The following is a 17,796-nucleotide window of genomic DNA, read 5'->3' as shown; positions in this document are numbered from 1 at the left end:
TTAAATTTATTTGACACAGAGAGATCATAAGTAGGAAGAGAGGCAGGCGGGGGTGGAGGGCGGGGGGAGTGGAAGCAGGCTCCCTGCTGAGCAGAGAGCCCAATGCCTGGCTTGATCCCAGGACCCCAAGACCATGACCTGAGCCTAAGGCAGAGGCTTAAACCACTGAGCCACCCAGGCACGCCAAGTATAAACTTTCTTAAATATCAATATTTCTAGGATGGGACGCCTGGGTGGCTCAGTTGGTTAAGCAGCTGCCTTCGGCTCAGGTCATGATCCCAGCATCCTGGGATCAAGTCCCACATCGGGCTCCTTGCTCGGCAGGGAGCCTGCTTCTCCCTCTGTCTCTGCCTGCCACTCTGTCTGCCTGTGCTCGCTCTCCCTCCCTCTCTCTCTCTGACAAATAAACAAAATCTTTTCTAAAAATAAATAAATAAATAAATAAATAAAATATCAATATTTCTAGGGGAAAAAATGGTGTCAGATGAAAAATGAATCATCTGCCTTGGACCTGCAGATATATAAAAGGCAAGAATCATGTTAAATGCTAAACATTTTAAAATATGAAATATTCAAAGAATCTAAAAATAGGCTTTGGTTTGAATTTGAGAGTTAAATTAAGTAAAAAGAAGATAACAAAATGGGGTGGGGAAAGGAAAATGGAAGGAAGAGAGGGGAAAAGAGAAAGAAAGGGAGGGAGAAAGGAAAGAAGGAAGAATCCAAAACTGAAACTCTACCTAATTTGGATTGGGACTTATCAGTCCTTCACACAGAGTTGTTGTGCTTGTTTCTTTGAGTGACTAAAAACAGTGAACTATTTCCATTGAGGGTATGCTTTTTATTTCCTCTTCAGAGTTAGGTTTTTTAAAACACACATACACATACACACACACACACACACCACACACCACAGAAAACAGTTTGATGAAACCAATGATCTACCTAGTTATTCTCATAGAACTTGCTTTGGCAGATGATCTGGTCAGTTTATAATAGTTAAGATTATATTTACCTACAAGTGAGAAGAAGAAAGAAAGAAAGAGAGGGAGGGAGGAAGGGAGGAAAAGGAGAGAGAGGTAGTGAATGAGAGAGAGGGAGGGAAAGAGGACGGAAGGAATGAAAGAAGGAAGGATCTACAGGTGAAAAGAAAAGAAAGAATGAACAGTGGCTTAAACAAGATAGAGCCTATGTCTCTTCATATTTCAAAATTCTGGAAATAGTTAGCAAAGAGCTGCACTTGGATTCCCAACAAACAAGGACCCAGGTTCATTACTGCAGCTTCATTATGTGTCCTGCCATTCTCAAGCTCTAACATAACTCAAGATGGCTGCTAAAGTGCCAGCCATTGCTTCTGTATTCCAGCCAAAAAGGAGGAAAAGGGGGCAAAGAAAGGTGCTTCCTCATTTAAAGACATGTCTCAGAAGTTGCACATACTACTTCTGCTTACATCCCATTAACCAAAACTTGGTCCAGCCTAAGTTAACTGCAAGGAAAACTGGGAATTATAGTCTTTTTTCTCTGTAGCCTTGTGCCCAACTAAAAATTAGGGGCTTCTCTCTTAGCAAGGAAGAGAAACATATATTGAAGACTGCTTAGCAGTCTCTGCCACACAATTCAAACTAGTTCTTTCTCTTGATTTTTTGAAATAATGTTTTCATTTACTTTAATTATAATACATATATACTTCAATACTGTGAGAAAGTAATCACTGGCTCTGTGAAATGAGAATTTCTACCTCATCTTTCTGCCTTTCTTCCTAGAAAAAAAAAAAATCCATGACTCAAGATCCTTTTATGCTTCCATAATTCTGCAGAGTATATTTTAGCTTTCCTTTTCTGGAAATTAAATTTAAAATTCAAGAGCCAATCCAATGTTTTGCATGGTCCTTGCTATTGTACTGCAAAAATAAATTTTTCTTCTATGGCCATAACTTTTCAACTTTTTTATGTTAGCAACATCTTTTCGTCTGGATTGATTAATAGCATCATTATTTTCTTTTTATTCAATTCAACAACTATATATGGACTTCGATACATAAGAAGTGGGCAGGATATATAGGTGAAGAGTATATAGTCCTTCCTTGTTATTTTTTCTCCATAGAAGTTGGGCCTGTGTTTCCCTTCATTGGTTTTCCAATAGCATATTGGCTAGAGTGGCAGAAGTATTTTAAACTACTTGATAGTCTTTTTCCCTAAGAAAAAAATACAATTGAAGGGAATCATAAAAATTTCCTAATTACATTTTATCATACATCCCTCCTAGGCTAGGTTGTGGGAGGGGGCAGAAAAAGACAGAGAGAAAAACAGAGACAGAGGAATCTTCCAGATACTACTTACTCAACCACGTCCTATGAAGTGATTTCCGTCACTGGAAAGTGTTATAATTGCCTATTACCCAGTGCCTACAAATTTGGCAGCCATTACTAACAACTGAAAGATTAGTTGACTTACTCATTTTGTACACATGTATCTACCCGCAAACTTCAACACTTAAGTATACCCTTTTCTAAACAATCACATCGCTAAAATGTGAAGAGCATAAGGTTATTTTAAGGAATGAACGTTAAAAGAAATATAAGATGCCTAAAGCCAGAAACAAGATGTCTGGTACAGTATCAAGTTGTAGAGTAGAAATGACCTCAGTGATTCAGTTTACAGAAGAAGAGACGGGCTGGTAGCTGCAGCAACTTGTCCCATGTCCCATTGGGTCTGCTCTACAAGTTCTCAGTCCAGTCTTCTTTACTCATTCATTGGTGGCCACCTGCTGTCCCAAGTCCTGATGGAACTAGGGTTTGGCTATTGATTGCAGTCTGGTGATTTTTTTTTCACCTTGTCTTCAAAGATCAGAATAGCTGAGGAAGACACCTGCTGTCGGCTCCTCCCACATCACCTTCCCTCTGCTTGGATCTGAGCATCAGAAACGCCCCCGAGGGGCTTTCATCTCACCATTTTGCCTTCTCAGGACAAATAAAAATTCCCAGACCTCAGATCCCTGCTTATTGCTTCCCAAAAGACAGAATAGCTCAGTCCAGCCTGCCTTCTTCTTTCTTTACTTATGGTTTAAACATAGTTCCAATCTGATCTTATCAAGACTTCTCACGCTTTATTGTCAACCAATGAAACGACTGGCATCAGTGTCTTCCAAAGACTTTTTTATTCACGAGGAAGTGATTTCACAAATCATTTCTTGACGTTGCTTTTTAACTGCCTCGTGTAGTTTCACTTCTGTTAAGCCTCTTTCTTAAAAGGGAAGTACTCTCTGCCCCTTCTGGCTTCTTCAATTTATTTCAAACCTAAAGTAGCAGTCATTGAAGGCAGTTTTACAAAATAGTTGGTTTGGGTCACCCATGTAATATGAAACCAACAGCTGAATCATTGTGTTGATTCCTATTGCATCCCGATAACAATAATCCAAATGGAATATTATAACTATGAATGCTAATCAGCATTCCCATTTCTTCATCAGAACTTGCCTTATGCTTTGCAGCCTTCTCTTTGCACTCACATTTTTATTATTATAAACTGTCACATTTAACCCATTTATTCAACCAGCACCTAGAAATATTTATTTAGGTTCTTCTATGGCTTTTCACTTTTGCCATCGCTCTAGGTAACAAAAAGAGTTTTCTCTGCAAGACACTTTTAGGCAAAATATAATGTATGGAGCACCACGTTCAGTAACTTGAGAGGATGAAATTTGGGACAATTCGTGTGGCATACTTACTTTGTTTTTATAGGCCAGGCAAAGCTTATTAATTCCATTCTGTTTATTATTTTTAAACCCTTTGGTTAGTGTGGTGAATTTTTTAAAAAATCAATTGATTGATTTTGGAATTCTTAAGATCACATAGGGTTTTCGTTATATAACTCAGATTCTGAAGTTCGCCCAGAAATCAAAATCTCATGGCCCTTTGTGAAGTATTTTTGTGCTCCTAGGCTTGCAAAGGCTTTGCTCTAAAATCTCTGAGTTTGAGTCACATTGGTCCCATTAATCTTTGTCAAGAAGGAAGTTGCGGGGGACGGTCAAAAAGGCCAAGTCCAGATTCTGTTTTATTCTTCTCTCATTTGTTTCAGGGCCCATGGCCATCAACCCTCTTTGATTTTAGTCTGCCTCGACTTCACATTTCCACAGGGATAAATATGGGGCCGCATGATAATTACTACCCCTTTAAAAAAAAAAAAATGGAGAGTTTTCATTAAAGCGTCCCGGCCCATCCATGAGGCCATGTGATAAATGCGAGCAGCTCAGAGTATCATCAGCACCAGTATCTGCTGGAGGAAGACTATGTCATGTTTTCTTTTAAAGACATAGCTATTTCAATTTCATCCTGTCAGACTCAAAGGGAATTTGGGTATTAACACTTCACAACACTTCTAAGTCCTTTGGGAGAAAATCCAAAGTGAAATTTCCAATTCTGTTCCTTAAGGAAAATGCCCTGCCTCAGAATAACAAAGTTATTTCTGATCCTGTGACAGAAATGTATAGGTGAGAATTCCCACTGAGACCTTCTGAAACACACTAAGGAATTTTCTACCACTGTAGGTAAAAAGACAGAAAATTTTAAAAAACAACAACAAAAAAAACAAAAACAAAACACAAAACACAAAAAACCTGTATTCTCACTTGTGCTTACCTTTCAAATTTTTCTGAGACTCCCTTTGTGTGACAAGAACTCTGCCACTTGGCAACCTCATCTGTCCTCAACAGAACAGAGAATCAAGAGACAAATAAAAAGGCTTTCTGCCTATCCTGGTAAATTTTATAAAATCCAATCCGCACTCTGTAACTCCTGCCTTTCTTCCATAGAAAAGCTCTTCAACCATTTATTTAAATCCTAGTTACTCTTAATTTGTACTATACTTAATGTATACGATTCTAATTACCTTAATGGCTTACTTTTCAATCATATATCCTATCAGAAAATCAGAAAGGGAGCTTGGTATAAAATAAGCAGAAATACCAAAAGTCAAGTAACATACTCTCTCTAAAAGAACAGACACAGAATACTAATATAAAAATTTGTATAGCACAGTTGTCTGGGGATATCTAAGGTGAGAATGAATATACTTGACAGAGTCTGTGGGCAACATTGCCGTGATTCAGGGAGCCCCTTTTATATTCATATGATGATCCACATGATATTTTTATTTTTTCGTTTTTTTGATATTTTTATTTTACCAATAAAAATATTTACTGAGAATTCAGAACAGGAACCCCTTACTCAAGATACTTTCTTTCATCTGTCCAAAAATTATTTTATACACTTTTATTTAAGTATGATATTTTACTCTCGTCTCCTGAAAAAATTTTCAGATAATTATATGGGTCTTCAGTGTCTATGGTTTGAATAGAAGCCCTTTAAGGTAGCACTGCTCTGCCTAACCTTACATTACATGTTGACCTTCTGGTCAACACAGTCTTTCCTAAAAATTAGGTATGTAAATTTCACTTTGGAAAACCACGATTCAAATGGTTAAAGTGAAGATGCTTGGGTCTTTGAAAGGTTAAGGTATCTGTAATACCAAAGACATTCCCTGAATGTCCTACGTAGGAGCCACATGCTAGTGAGAAGACGTCTCTGGAAACAAATGAATAAAGATTTTCAATATGGCAGCCCTTGGTATTACTTCTCTGAAATTTTCCCCTTTGATAAATGTCCTCCACCTCACAGTCACCAAATTGTCTCTTCTGGTAGAATGCCTTGATTTTTTTCAGTGGCAAAGACATCAAAGTCCTGGGATATTTCACAGAAAAGGGAAGCCTTAGAGGAGAGCATGAACACTGAGCCCTTCTTCCTTTCTCCTGCCCACATTCACCAAAATAAACGTATTTCCTGATGCATTCTTGGCCTATCAGCATTCTAATATGGGAAATCTCTGCCTTGAGAGTGGCAGCACATATCAAACTGGGGCGTGCACATTCTTTTTCCCTTACGGATCATTCCGATTTGTTCCTTGGTGTGTAAAACCGACTGTACGCAGAGGATACTATTGGTCTTGAAGTTTCTCTGCACGTAGTTGCCGTACTGGCATTGGGTACAGCAGCCGCATGGGTGAGACAGGGTTAGGTTAGCCCGTTCAGACTATATCCCGTGCCAGTATCCACTGACGGCATCATAAGGTTGCTGGTCTTTTTTTTCAACACCCCCCGCCCCTCCCCCCCAGCAGAACACCTTCAAGGTGTGATGTGTGCAGGCACCAAGAAAATCGTAACAGAGTTTTCTGGCAAGAAGCTTACAATCCAGTTGTCAAGAGGAGTATTAACCTCACACTTCTTTTTAGATTTTATTTATTTATTTGTTTGTTTGTTTTTGTGAGAGAGAGCGAGCCTGTGCATATGAGCAGGAGGAGGGGCAGAGGGAGACGTGGACTCCTCGTTGAGCAACCCAAGCCAAGACTCGATCCCAGGACCCTGGGACCGTGACCTGAGCTGAAGGCAGACGCTTAAAAGACGATGCCACCCAAGCCCCCCTAACTTCGCATTCCTACGAAAGCAATGCCTGCTAGGATGCTGCACAGCCAGGTCCTCCTGGGAGATGCTGGGGCTTTCCTTCTTCTGAATGGAGAGTCCCCGCAATCTCAGGAGGAAGGAGAGCCTGTTTGCAACCTTCCTCTCTCTCTTTGTGACTCAACAATCACTTAGCTAGCATCTACTTTGCGCAAGAAGCTGGGAGTGACCAAAACAAATCAAATACACAACTTTGCCTTGAGAAGTTTACAAAAGAAATCCGAACCGCTTTCAGGTGATCAGAGAATTGTCTTCTTTGAATTCAAGTTCTGGAAAGGACACCTGTTCACTCTGTGATCTTGAGGTCTCATGAGGCCACACACGGCCCCATTCGTTTGGGCCAGCATGTGCCGCACTTTTTCTTGTGATGTTATGAAAGAGCACATTGGCAAAATGAGCCCCTGATTGCTCAGGGCATGAACAGCACATGCCAGAACTGCAGTCACTCATTTCGGACAAACCAAAACAAGTCTGAGGGACCTCGGAATTTGTAGGAAAGGCAACAAGTCGATAGGTCCTAGCAATCAAAAGCAATCATGGCCACCACTTGCCTGAGTGATAGCAAGAGACATTTTCCTACTATATCTGGGGTGATCTGAGAGTGGTGGCCTGGGGCCTTTTTAGATGGGTCAGTGCTCAAATAAAAACCAGACCAAACAGGTACGGGGACTCACTAAAGGAGCAAAAACAATGCTAAATGCAGTCTCCGTGCAACTATGGCATAATTACAGAGATTATGCAACACATGATTGTTTCTTTAATATCGTTTCTAACAAACTGGATGTTTTTATTATTTTACAACAACAACTGCTGGTACTACTACTACTACTACTGCTACTACTGAAAGCACGATAGCAGGATTTAATGGGTGAGAATGCCTCTAAGTCTCTTGGTTGCTGTGTAAGAAAGTCTGCTCTCACATCTGTAATGGCAGCTCTGCCATCTTGTGGAAAATATTGGAAGTACCGAAAACATTTCCTTACATTTCAAGGGCAAGGATCTGCTGGTTAAGGAAACAGGAAGACAAGGACATCGCACCTCCTGTCTATTTCTACATATTTTTAACCTTTAACATTTTTACCAGCAGAAGTCATTTAAGAAAAAAAAAAGTTTCAGTCTCGAACAATTCTTAGATCTCTTGCCAACAATTCTTAGATCTCAAGTGTCACAACCTTGACACTTGCAACTTAATGTAAAAATCTTGAATGATATTTTGTACCAATATGAATTTCTACTGCTCCCAACACTGTGTAGTGACTTCACTGTAAATTAACATCTTTTCTACAGATTTTTGAGCCACCAGGTGAATTAACTGAACAAGTTGAATCCTGTTAGGAATCATCATAGATGATGTTGGTAGCCCATGAAAAAATGAATGTCTTTTTTCTTATATAAACTGGTAATGAGACTTGTTTTCACAATTCCTTTTTACATTTTTGTGCATATAATACCTGTATATTATACTCCTATTCTAAAGTGACCAGAAAGTGTTATTTAATAGAAACTACATACATTTTTTATGTCTCTATAGACCTTTTGATTCTGGGTACATTTACAATAAGTTAGTAGTAAAATAGACTATTCTTTTCAAGTATGAATAAAAACGTACATTGAAGTAAAAGGTGACTACTGTTTTTAATCGCTTTTTCCCCATTACAGTGTGTATTTATTCTAGTAAAATCGAGAAAGGAATGCATCTTGAGTGTCCCTTCATTCTGATTTCATGGAAAAGTTGTCGTGAGCCACGTGACCATAGGAAACCCAGTCTTTGACCCCAAGAATTTCCAGGCAACCCTTCAAGGGTTCAGATGCTCTGCAAATCCAGCAGCATGTGGGCTCATCGCAGACAGCTGCCCTGGGCTCCTCTGCTGATGACTCAAATTTCCTGCAGCCTACTCCTGGCAACCTCCTTCCACACAGGAACATGGGTTCTCTTGTTATTTCCCAAGGAAAGCTAACACAAACCTTTACATTTCATTAAACCGAATATATTTTATTAAGGTTGATGATCAATAAAAGGGTCAGATCCCAGGAAAGAAAAAGCTGAAAAGTGCATCTCAGATACCAGTGAGCCTCGAGTCATTCTTAGATCACCCTCACAGGGCTCTCTTCTTAACTTCTTGCCTTTTAGCTCCTCGCTCCCAGGGACACCTGAGCACTGTTGATTTCGGCACTGCTTCCAGGTCAGGTTGCCGGAAATACCCTCCATCAGGTGCCAACCAGGGAGTGAAATCTCCTTAACATCAGTGTCGCCTCCATGGAGTTTAAGAGAATACTGCGATTTCTATTAGTTAGCAGAATAGTTAACGTTGGACCCAACAAGCGCACACTGGATCACAACAGTGAAAGATTTTGTCTTGAACCCAGTGAGTAGCACCCCACAGTGGGTTCATCCCAGAAAAGAGGGAGAGGGATGGTTGCATTATGTAACAACTCTACTTGCACAATTAATTTTTTTCATAATTCTAAAACAGAGCATATTTCCTTTTTAAAAAGGCAACTGGGGGAGATGCTGGTTCAGTAGTAGAGTCTAGATTCTACCCTTAGTGATGCAAGCACAACAACACAAAAACCTATAAATGTATCAAAAAGACTGAAACATCATCTCAGAGCATCCGTGTACTTATAAGCTAAATAAAGAAAAATGGAAATTATGACTCTTATTGCCTTTTCCTTCAAATGGGCTTTTGAATGCCTATGTCCAGCTGGGCAAATGGAAATTTTATTAGATATTTCTAATACGTTCCATAAATTAATCATGGCTATGAATTTAAATACCGGACTAGCATATATTCTTTCCTTAGTCTAAGTATATGTCAAATTTTTTTTTCCATTTTTTTACTTGTGTCAGAATACCTGAGTATTATCTCTTAGCTCCTCCTCTCCAGTCCCAGTGCCCCTGCCTTAGTCCTGGCCCTTATCATTTCTTAATTAAATAGGATCCTACTGAGGTTGAGAACCTCCATATTTCCCTAAAAACTCTGCTTTCAATAGATTTCTAAAATGACAACGCTGAGCTTTGTTTTATCAGCCTGCTTAAAATCATGAAACAAGATCAGGCATCAGATTCAAAATCCTTAGCTTGGTATGTAAGATCTTCCATTATCTGACCCCATGTATATTGCCAGCCTTGCCGCACACCCTGTATGTTAAGTCTTTCACACCCTGTATGTTAAGTCTTTCTCATGCTTTCATCCAAACATTCCTCCTGCTTTTCCATGCCCTATTATTTGGGAGCCCTTTTTTTTCTGTGTGTAGAATTATCATCTTTAATCTTAGATATATTTATTCAATCTTTAAGATGTAAGTCAAACATTGTCCCATTAAAACCCAATCAACATATAATTATGGGGCCCTTACTAGGTGGAAGATTCTGAATCCATTAAGCAGGGCTGACCTCTCTATACACTAAGAACTTTGGTCCCGCTTCCATAATTATACATCGAACCCTAACTACAGTTACCGTGTTGTGAGTTTTCTAAGTGTTTTATAAATATGAATCACACTAGCTTTTTGGCAGTCATATTGCCTGTTCATTTCCATTCATTCTTCCATCACCTCGAGCCATAAGATTGGGGTTTCCCCACGTGTGCTACTACTGTTAAGTGAAAACTCCCCACCCAGCATCTGTGCAATGGGTTTATTAGACACAATTTTAGGTACATACAGTGAATTCTTTCAAAGTTAATTTTGTTAGATTCAGCCAATCATTTCAGTATAATGATATGATTTTGAATTCTGATTTTTTAAACCAAACTATTGGTTATTATTCTCAGATTCATGTGACCTATGTATATTCAAACATCTTTTTATTCAGGAACCACAAATTATTAAGTAAGATGAGTTAGAAAGTGATTATAGCCAAATTGCCGCATTATTCTCCTCAGTCAGCCCTCAGGTGCCTCCTTAGACTCTGGGATGAAGCTCTATTTTAGGCAGAGCACCATTCTGAAATCCAGAGTCATCATTTCCCTAATCTGTGTAGTGTTCTTTGAGAATTAGTTCCTAAAGACGACAGGCAGTTTTTGTCAGATATTATAAGTCAAGTCTTATTTGGGATTTCCACTAAATTCATCACTTTACGACTTTTGAAATCTACCTTCTCCCACTTTTTGAAAATTCTCACATTCATTGCCCATTTTCAGCATTCTGATCATACCTGCAGTTTTGTTTATTCAATTTTTCAACAAGTAGTTATTAAATGTCTGTCATGCCCCAGACACTGTGCTGGACTCTGGGGTTCACCTTGAACTAAACAGATGCAACTTTTCCATTCAAAGCTTTCACATTTTGATTGTTTGTGTCTTGAAAGGTTACAGTTTGGAGAACCAGACAGACCATTATTTTATATAGGACTTCAGTTAATTATTACCAGTGTTTTGTCTAGTAAGTTATACTTCTTAGCAGAGATGGTAAAGATGGTAAAGAAATGCTAACCATTAGCATCTGCAATTATAAAATTTCCCAAGGACTAAAGAAAATTCCCAGGAACGTGGCCTCTAAGAGCTGTCATGGAGCTAACCTCATCTCAGTGAGCAAAGACAAGTCCAATAATCACATGATGTGTATACTTGAGTAAACCAAAAAAAAAGATTAAAAATAAATTCAGATTGTGCTTACATACCACGAAAACATAATGCTGTGATAGAAAGTAAATCAATGTGGAATGAGGTCCTACCTTCAATAGAGTGAACAGGTAACACTTCAGATTTCGATGCAAGTGCAAAGGTCATGAGATGGGAAAGTGGTGGACACAATGAAACCTCCATGGTTGGAATACAGCAAGTGTGGATGGGAGGTACGAGAAACGTTTGGGAAGTGGGAGGTAAGAAGTAGTAACCAGACATCAATGAATGTTGAAATTTTATTCCATGGGAAACCACTAGGGGGCCTTAGGCCCTGATTGACCATGGATAAATCAAATTACCTCCAATGGTACCTCTTTGGGTAACAAATACCAGCAAACTAGGAAGAGCACGCACCTTTGGAAACCAAAATTGTTGGCAAAGAATGTGGATATTGCACTATTCCTCTTACTTACGCAGAAGCTTAATTTAATTTCATCCCTCCCTGTCTTTGCCATTTTAATCCTTTGAGAATACACCTATGCCAACTCAGAGCGAAGTATATGCCTGTTCAGTTCACTGTGACGTGTAATAATCCCGACATTAGTCAATATGTTGGAAGTAAAAATTCGATCATAAAAGACATTTCTGTTTCCAGATTATGTAGCAATTACTTCATTAAGGTTGCTTTCAAAAAGTATTTTCTCCCCAAAGCTGATGTCTTCTTAAATGGTGATGTTTAAGGTCTCTAATGAACACCTGTGTGGACTGAAACATCAGAACTAATGGAACCTGGTTCTGTCGTCATTTTGGTGATGAGAAATAAAAAAGACTGGGTAACTTCAGTGAATACAGTCTTTTCAAAGCTCTTTGATTGAACACGTTCCTTAAGGGCCAAAGTGTCCTGGAGAATAAAAACGGCTAAAACAGCCTTGCCGGCCTTGTTCTCAAGCAAACATTTTCAGGGAAGTGGGGTGGGTGCGCAGAGGGGAGGTGTTCCTTCTCTGACTTTCCTGCCTCCCGCCTCTAGTCTTTCTGCATTTCTGATACTTGGGACCCTCCCTGCATGTGCTCTTTGGGTCTCCACTTCCACCGATCAATAATTTCATGTCATTTGGTCAGTGAAGTTTCTCAGAGTCTGAGCTTCCTATAAAAGGAGGCTACCCCATTTGGTTGTTAAGGGAGAAAATACATTTAATGCAGATAACACAGGTGGAGGTATATTAACAAGTGCCCTACGAATGTTGGCCTTCCCTAACTCTCCCTTCTCCTCTCTTCCCCTGTCCATGCCAAAGGCCAACAAGTTGTTCTTATAGCCAGGATTCACTTTGGCTATATCCCTTAGAGTCCCAGGGCTGAAGGCTAAATGGCATAGAGTTTAGTACCCCCAGAAGTACATTCTAGCACGTGGAATAAATTTCTATTTTTTTTTTTTTTAATTTCAAGAGGTTTCACAAAGAATTATCTGACCTCTTCTGCTAATTAAGAGAAGGTTTTTATTTAAAATTGGGGGAAATTATAGAATGAAGTCAAATCCTACACCTCCTCCTGTGCCTTCTTACTTGGAAGCTTATGAAGACCTAGAAGTATCTGGACAGGACAGCAACTTTGCCAGCAGAGACCAATCCAAGGAGAGAACTAATATCTAGTTATGGAGGGCACAAAATTTAGGCTCTCCTGACTTGATCTCATAAGCAGAATTCAGGACCCCAAGTTCATCCTGTGTTCTAGCTTTACTAAAGGTTGACATGGTCTAAGGCTTTGGAGACTTTCATTTCCAGTTGTACAAGAAGGAGGAAAGGTGGGGTGCCTGGGTAGTGCAGTTGGTTAAATGTCTGAGTCTTGGTTTTGACTCAGGTCCTGATCTCAGGGTCATGATCTCAGAGTCATGAAATGAAGCCCCACTCTGGGCTCTGTGCTGAGTCTGTGAGGAGTCTGCTTGAGATTCTCTCTCCCTCTCCCTCTGCCTCTCCTCCCTGCATTCTCATTCTCTTTCTCTCTCTAAGATATAAATAAGTAAATCTCTTTTTAAAAAGGGGAGGGTGACAAAAAGTGTAGAAGTGATTTCATGGGGTTAGAGGGGAAGGGTGTCAGGCGCCATGCCTAGAAATGGTGCTTATCACTTCTGCCCATGCTCCTCAGACCAGAACATAGTCATAAGACCCCACTAAATAGTAAGGAAAGCAGAAAAATGGAATCTAGCTCTGGCCCAGAAAGAAAATGGAATAGAATATGGCGAGGATACAGCAAACTGCCACACCAATCTTTTATTACAAATAGTTTTGTTTAGTATTTTTTTTCATTGTAATGGGAATTTCTGTTAGAACTTTAGCAATATTTAAGGAAATTAGAAGATTGAGAGCAAAACAAATTGTCCTTGGCCTTTAAGCTCCCATAGAATAATATCATCTATCCTAATCTGAATCTTTCCATACTTCCTACAAAAACCATAGAGAGCAAAGGCTGCTACCCTAGAGAAGAAGTACCATAAAACCTCCACTCCTGAGAGAAGTGTCTCTCCTTTGTCCCTTCTCCCTTTTCTGCCTTCTTGACCCCTTGGTTTCTCAATCTTTCTGCTACCCACCTGCTCGTCATGCTTAGTCTCCAGCTCAGTTCTAGTTGATTTCCAGTTGAGCCAGATGTTGGTACTGGGGAGATGGAGCTTGCTGTTTACAACCCTGTCAGGAGCTTCCCAGCACCCATACCAGAGGGCAGGGAGCAACTGAAAGAAAGAGGCAGACCACTCCAGGTTGGTGGTGGCAAGTTTAATAAACGAAGGGAACTTACATATGAGGCTTGTCATAGATGCCGGCAAGATGAATGGATCCCCGCACCCGCTTGCCAAATCATAAGTTTCCAAAGAGACCCTAAGTGGGCTCAGTCATGAACACCACGAAGATGTTTTCAACACCCCATCACCATCTCAAGGCCATGTCCTTGGAGCAGACTCTCAGAATGGGAAAGGCAAGTGAACCCACATTCCAAGGACAGGAAAGGGGGTGAGGTGGGTGGACCTCAGGTAGTGGGTCCAGCCCAGGAGTCCATTGGCAGTCATGTCCTTTCAATGACTTTGCTCAGTAGAGATGAGAAAAATACCATGTGCTCTATTCCCTGAGTTGCAATACCTAAAGCTTCTGTGTTCCTTTCTGGCTCAGTGAGATGAGAGGATGCGAGGCAGGAGAAGGAGGAGAAGACAAGTCCCCCATCTCACTGAGAGTTTCTTCTCTGTTCAGCAGGTTGAGAGCTAGGAAGCAAAGCATTCCTTCAATGGATCACAATCTAAAGATGAAAAAGCCGTATCTCATAAACCCTATTATCTAACTTCAGGCCACTAGGTTTATTTCCTTTACATTATTCCCAAGCCTTTTGTAAACTCTTGTTAACTGTATACATTACTTGTGTGTATGTGTGTGGGGGGGGGGCATACATTGGAATACTATCAGTGTAAATTTGACATTACATATTACCATTAAGGCTGGACCTGCTCTTTGACCCAAGAGTTTCTAAAAAGTTATCCTACAGATTTCACCTATGTGCAAAGAAGTTATTCATTTTTTTTTTATTGAAGCATTTCAGGAGTAAAATAAAGACAAGAAGCAACCCAAATGGCTACCAGTAGGAAAGTGGCTAAATAAATTAAGGTGTAACCATACAGTGGGTCATTATGGAGCCATCAGAAAAGAATAGGGAATTCTGTGCTGGAGAATTTCCAAGAGAGCAAGGGAAATGGCCACGTGTAGAAGCCTATGCAGTGTGTTACCGTGTCTAGAGGGGAAAAGGGGGAGTCATGTCAGTATTTGTCTAAGAATATCTCTGAGAGGTTATGAAGAAATCAGTTACCCTGGTCCTCTCAGGGTAACGGAGATGGGCTGGTAGGTCCCTGGGGACATAGACCAAGGAAAATATCTTTTTAGACTTCCCTTCTAGAATCTCTTCAGGAAAATTCGAGTTGAAAGTAAAGAAACAAAAAGAAAGAAAGAAAGAAAGAAAGAAGAAAGAAAGAAAGAAAGAAAATAAACAACATGTTTTGATCTTACACCATAAGTGTCACAACTCCTCATCAACTAGAACGGTCAAAGGCAGAAGCATGTCCTTGGATCCAGTGTGAGGAAGGCATGGTGAGGGGAGTGCAGAAGCGTAGAAGCTTCCCCCACCCCCATGTGCAGAGTCCCTTTCAGGTACCAGTGAACGTATATCCAGGTTTCCTTTCTTTTTTTTTTTTTTTTTTTTAAGATTTTATTTATTTATTTGACAGAGAGATTACAAGTAGGCAGAGAGAGAGAGGAGGAAGCAGGCTCGCTGCTGAGCAGAGAGCCCGATGAGGGACTCGATCCCAAGACCCTAAGATCATGACCTGAGCCAAGGCAGCAGCTTAACCCACTGAGCCACCCAGGCGCCCTCCAGGTTTCCTTTCTACTAAGGAAGGTGGCGTTTTCTTTCATGGGCAACGAGATTCTGTTTTCACACAGTTTCTTCGGCTTGGCTGAAGCTCAGGAAAGTAAACAGCAAGAACAGGTGAACCGTAAAATTAAGCCTACATCATCGGAGTGTTAACGAAGGCCATTAAATCTGTCATTTGGGATCCAAATATTGGAGTAGGACTCTGACGATCCTGTAAAGTGGTACCTAAAGGAGAATAATCTGGAATCATAATACAGCAAACAGCATGATGGAAACATTGGAAAAATGACTCAAGCTTTCCGATTGGTATTTACATTAGCACATCCCCATCCTTTAATGACATAAAGGGAAATAGCACTACAGATGCTTCATGGACCAGGGCGCAGGGTATCTGGAGGAAAAGCAGATGGTCTATGTGGATCGAGAGCATTTTAATATTCAGCAAATAAACCACGATTAGGTGGGCATGGCGGAGGCATCACCTGTGGTATGTGTAATCGTGGAAAGTAGACATTTCCGATGCTTGTCCTCTATGCCCCTCAGGAGTTCATGCAAGTGGGGCGGACTGCAGGCAGGAGCGGGGGGGGGGGGGGGGCGGTGGGACACAGCGAAGAGGCCAGACAGCACAGGAGTGGGAGCTCACAGGGTGATGCAGACAGTATCAGCGCGGACCGGGGCTGCCCAACCCGCGCCGTGTCCCAGCAGGTAGGGAAGACCCTCGCGCACACTCCCCCGTCATTCGTGGGGCTGGGTGTGGAAGGAGGCTGGGTGCTGGGAAAAACGAAAGCAGAGATGAAAGCTACACTGATCTATGTTAGAAACATCATGGAGACACGTGGGGAAGAGAAGACTGGGGACAAGGCAGAGAGAAGGAGGGGAGGCAAGGTGGGTGAGAGCCTAGTGAGGCAGGAGCAGATGAGGACGACTCTGTTCCTTTCAGAACCAATGATGTCCACAGGCGTCCGCAGGAAATCTTGGCGAATTTGTGGCGCCAGGCCCTTGTCCCCCTCCTCTGCAGCCTCATAAAAAAATAAAATGAAAACTCCGACTGAAGACGTGTATGACTCTGCAGTGCTTTACAGAATGAGATTTACAGTTTTTTCTCTGTGTGGTGCCACGCTGACAAGTATTTTGAGTTGGAAGCAAGAAAGCTTGGTGTTTGGGGGGCTTGGATTATTAAAATTGGGACCATGAACCCAGCACATCTCTTTGGTATATATTTGATGCTTGAGGACAAAAACCCCAGTGCCTGCTTACTAATTGTGGTCAGAGGCCTTTGAGACCTTTGGGTTGCTGGGTTTTGTTACCTATTTTATGAAGGAGGCCACATGGACATCACCTTCCATAGTGGAGTCAAGTCCTACTCGGGGAATGATGTCAAGTCCTACTCGGGGAATGATGTTGGAAAGTGAGTGCAGAAAGCAAAAGCGAAGAATAGCCAAAATTTCCATAAAAATGCCATTTAAAAAATATACTGTGATTCGGCGCTCAGCAACAGTCCTCCTCCGCTGCCCACTCAGGACCCGCTGGGTTAGGGGTTTTTCAGTCCTGAGTGCACAGGTCCTTGTCAGCCACCAAATGGCACCAACCACCCCCGGGCCGTGGCGTAGGACAAAATACAGTCTCCACCTTCAGGAGAATTGTGTTCTAGCTGTGGAGGCAGAGAATACTTCCATGAGCAAGCAAATCAAATTGCATCCGGTAGTTTTATATGCGGTGGAGACAAAGCAGGCAAAGGGTAGAGGCAGCACCAAGACAAGAGTTATAATTTTCTGGAGGGGGATCAGGGAAGGCCTCACTGAGAAGGAGGTTGAAAGAAAGACTGGGTAGAAGGCAGGGCCAGGAGATGGCAGCTCTCTGGGAAAAGATATTTGAGACAAAGCAGCTGTGCGTGCAAAGGCCAGGTCAGGGAGCATGCTTAGCAGGCTCAAGACACAGGGAGGGGGCCAGCAGCGCTGGTGGCTGGCAGGGGGCAAGGAAGGCAGGGCTGGTGGGTATGAGCTGGGACCCAGATCCCTGAGACCCAGGGTGTCAGTGCAAAAGATTGGCTCTTACTCTGAGTGAGTTAGGAAGAGGCTGGAAAGTTCAGAACAAAAGAGTAACATGAGGGAGATTTCTAAAGATTCACTTCTAAAGATCATTTCTAAAGATTCTAGAATTCAAGAATCATTTCTAAAGATTCACCAGATTTCTAAAGATTCACTCCAGCTCCTTCGTGGAATAAGGAGCAGTGGCAGGGGAGGAAAGTGTTGCAATACTCCAGGTGAGAGATGGGGGTGGATTGGACCACAGCAGTGTTGGCCACACTGGTGGCAAGTGGCTG

Source organism: Mustela putorius, unplaced genomic scaffold (assembly GCF_011764305.1).
Source record: "Mustela putorius furo isolate JIRA1106 unplaced genomic scaffold, ASM1176430v1.1 tig00000151_pilon_pilon_pilon, whole genome shotgun sequence".
NCBI classification, from domain to species: Eukaryota; Metazoa; Chordata; class Mammalia; order Carnivora; family Mustelidae; genus Mustela; species Mustela putorius.
The sequence above is the reverse complement of the archived record's forward strand: the minus strand, read 5'-3'. Positions refer to the sequence as shown.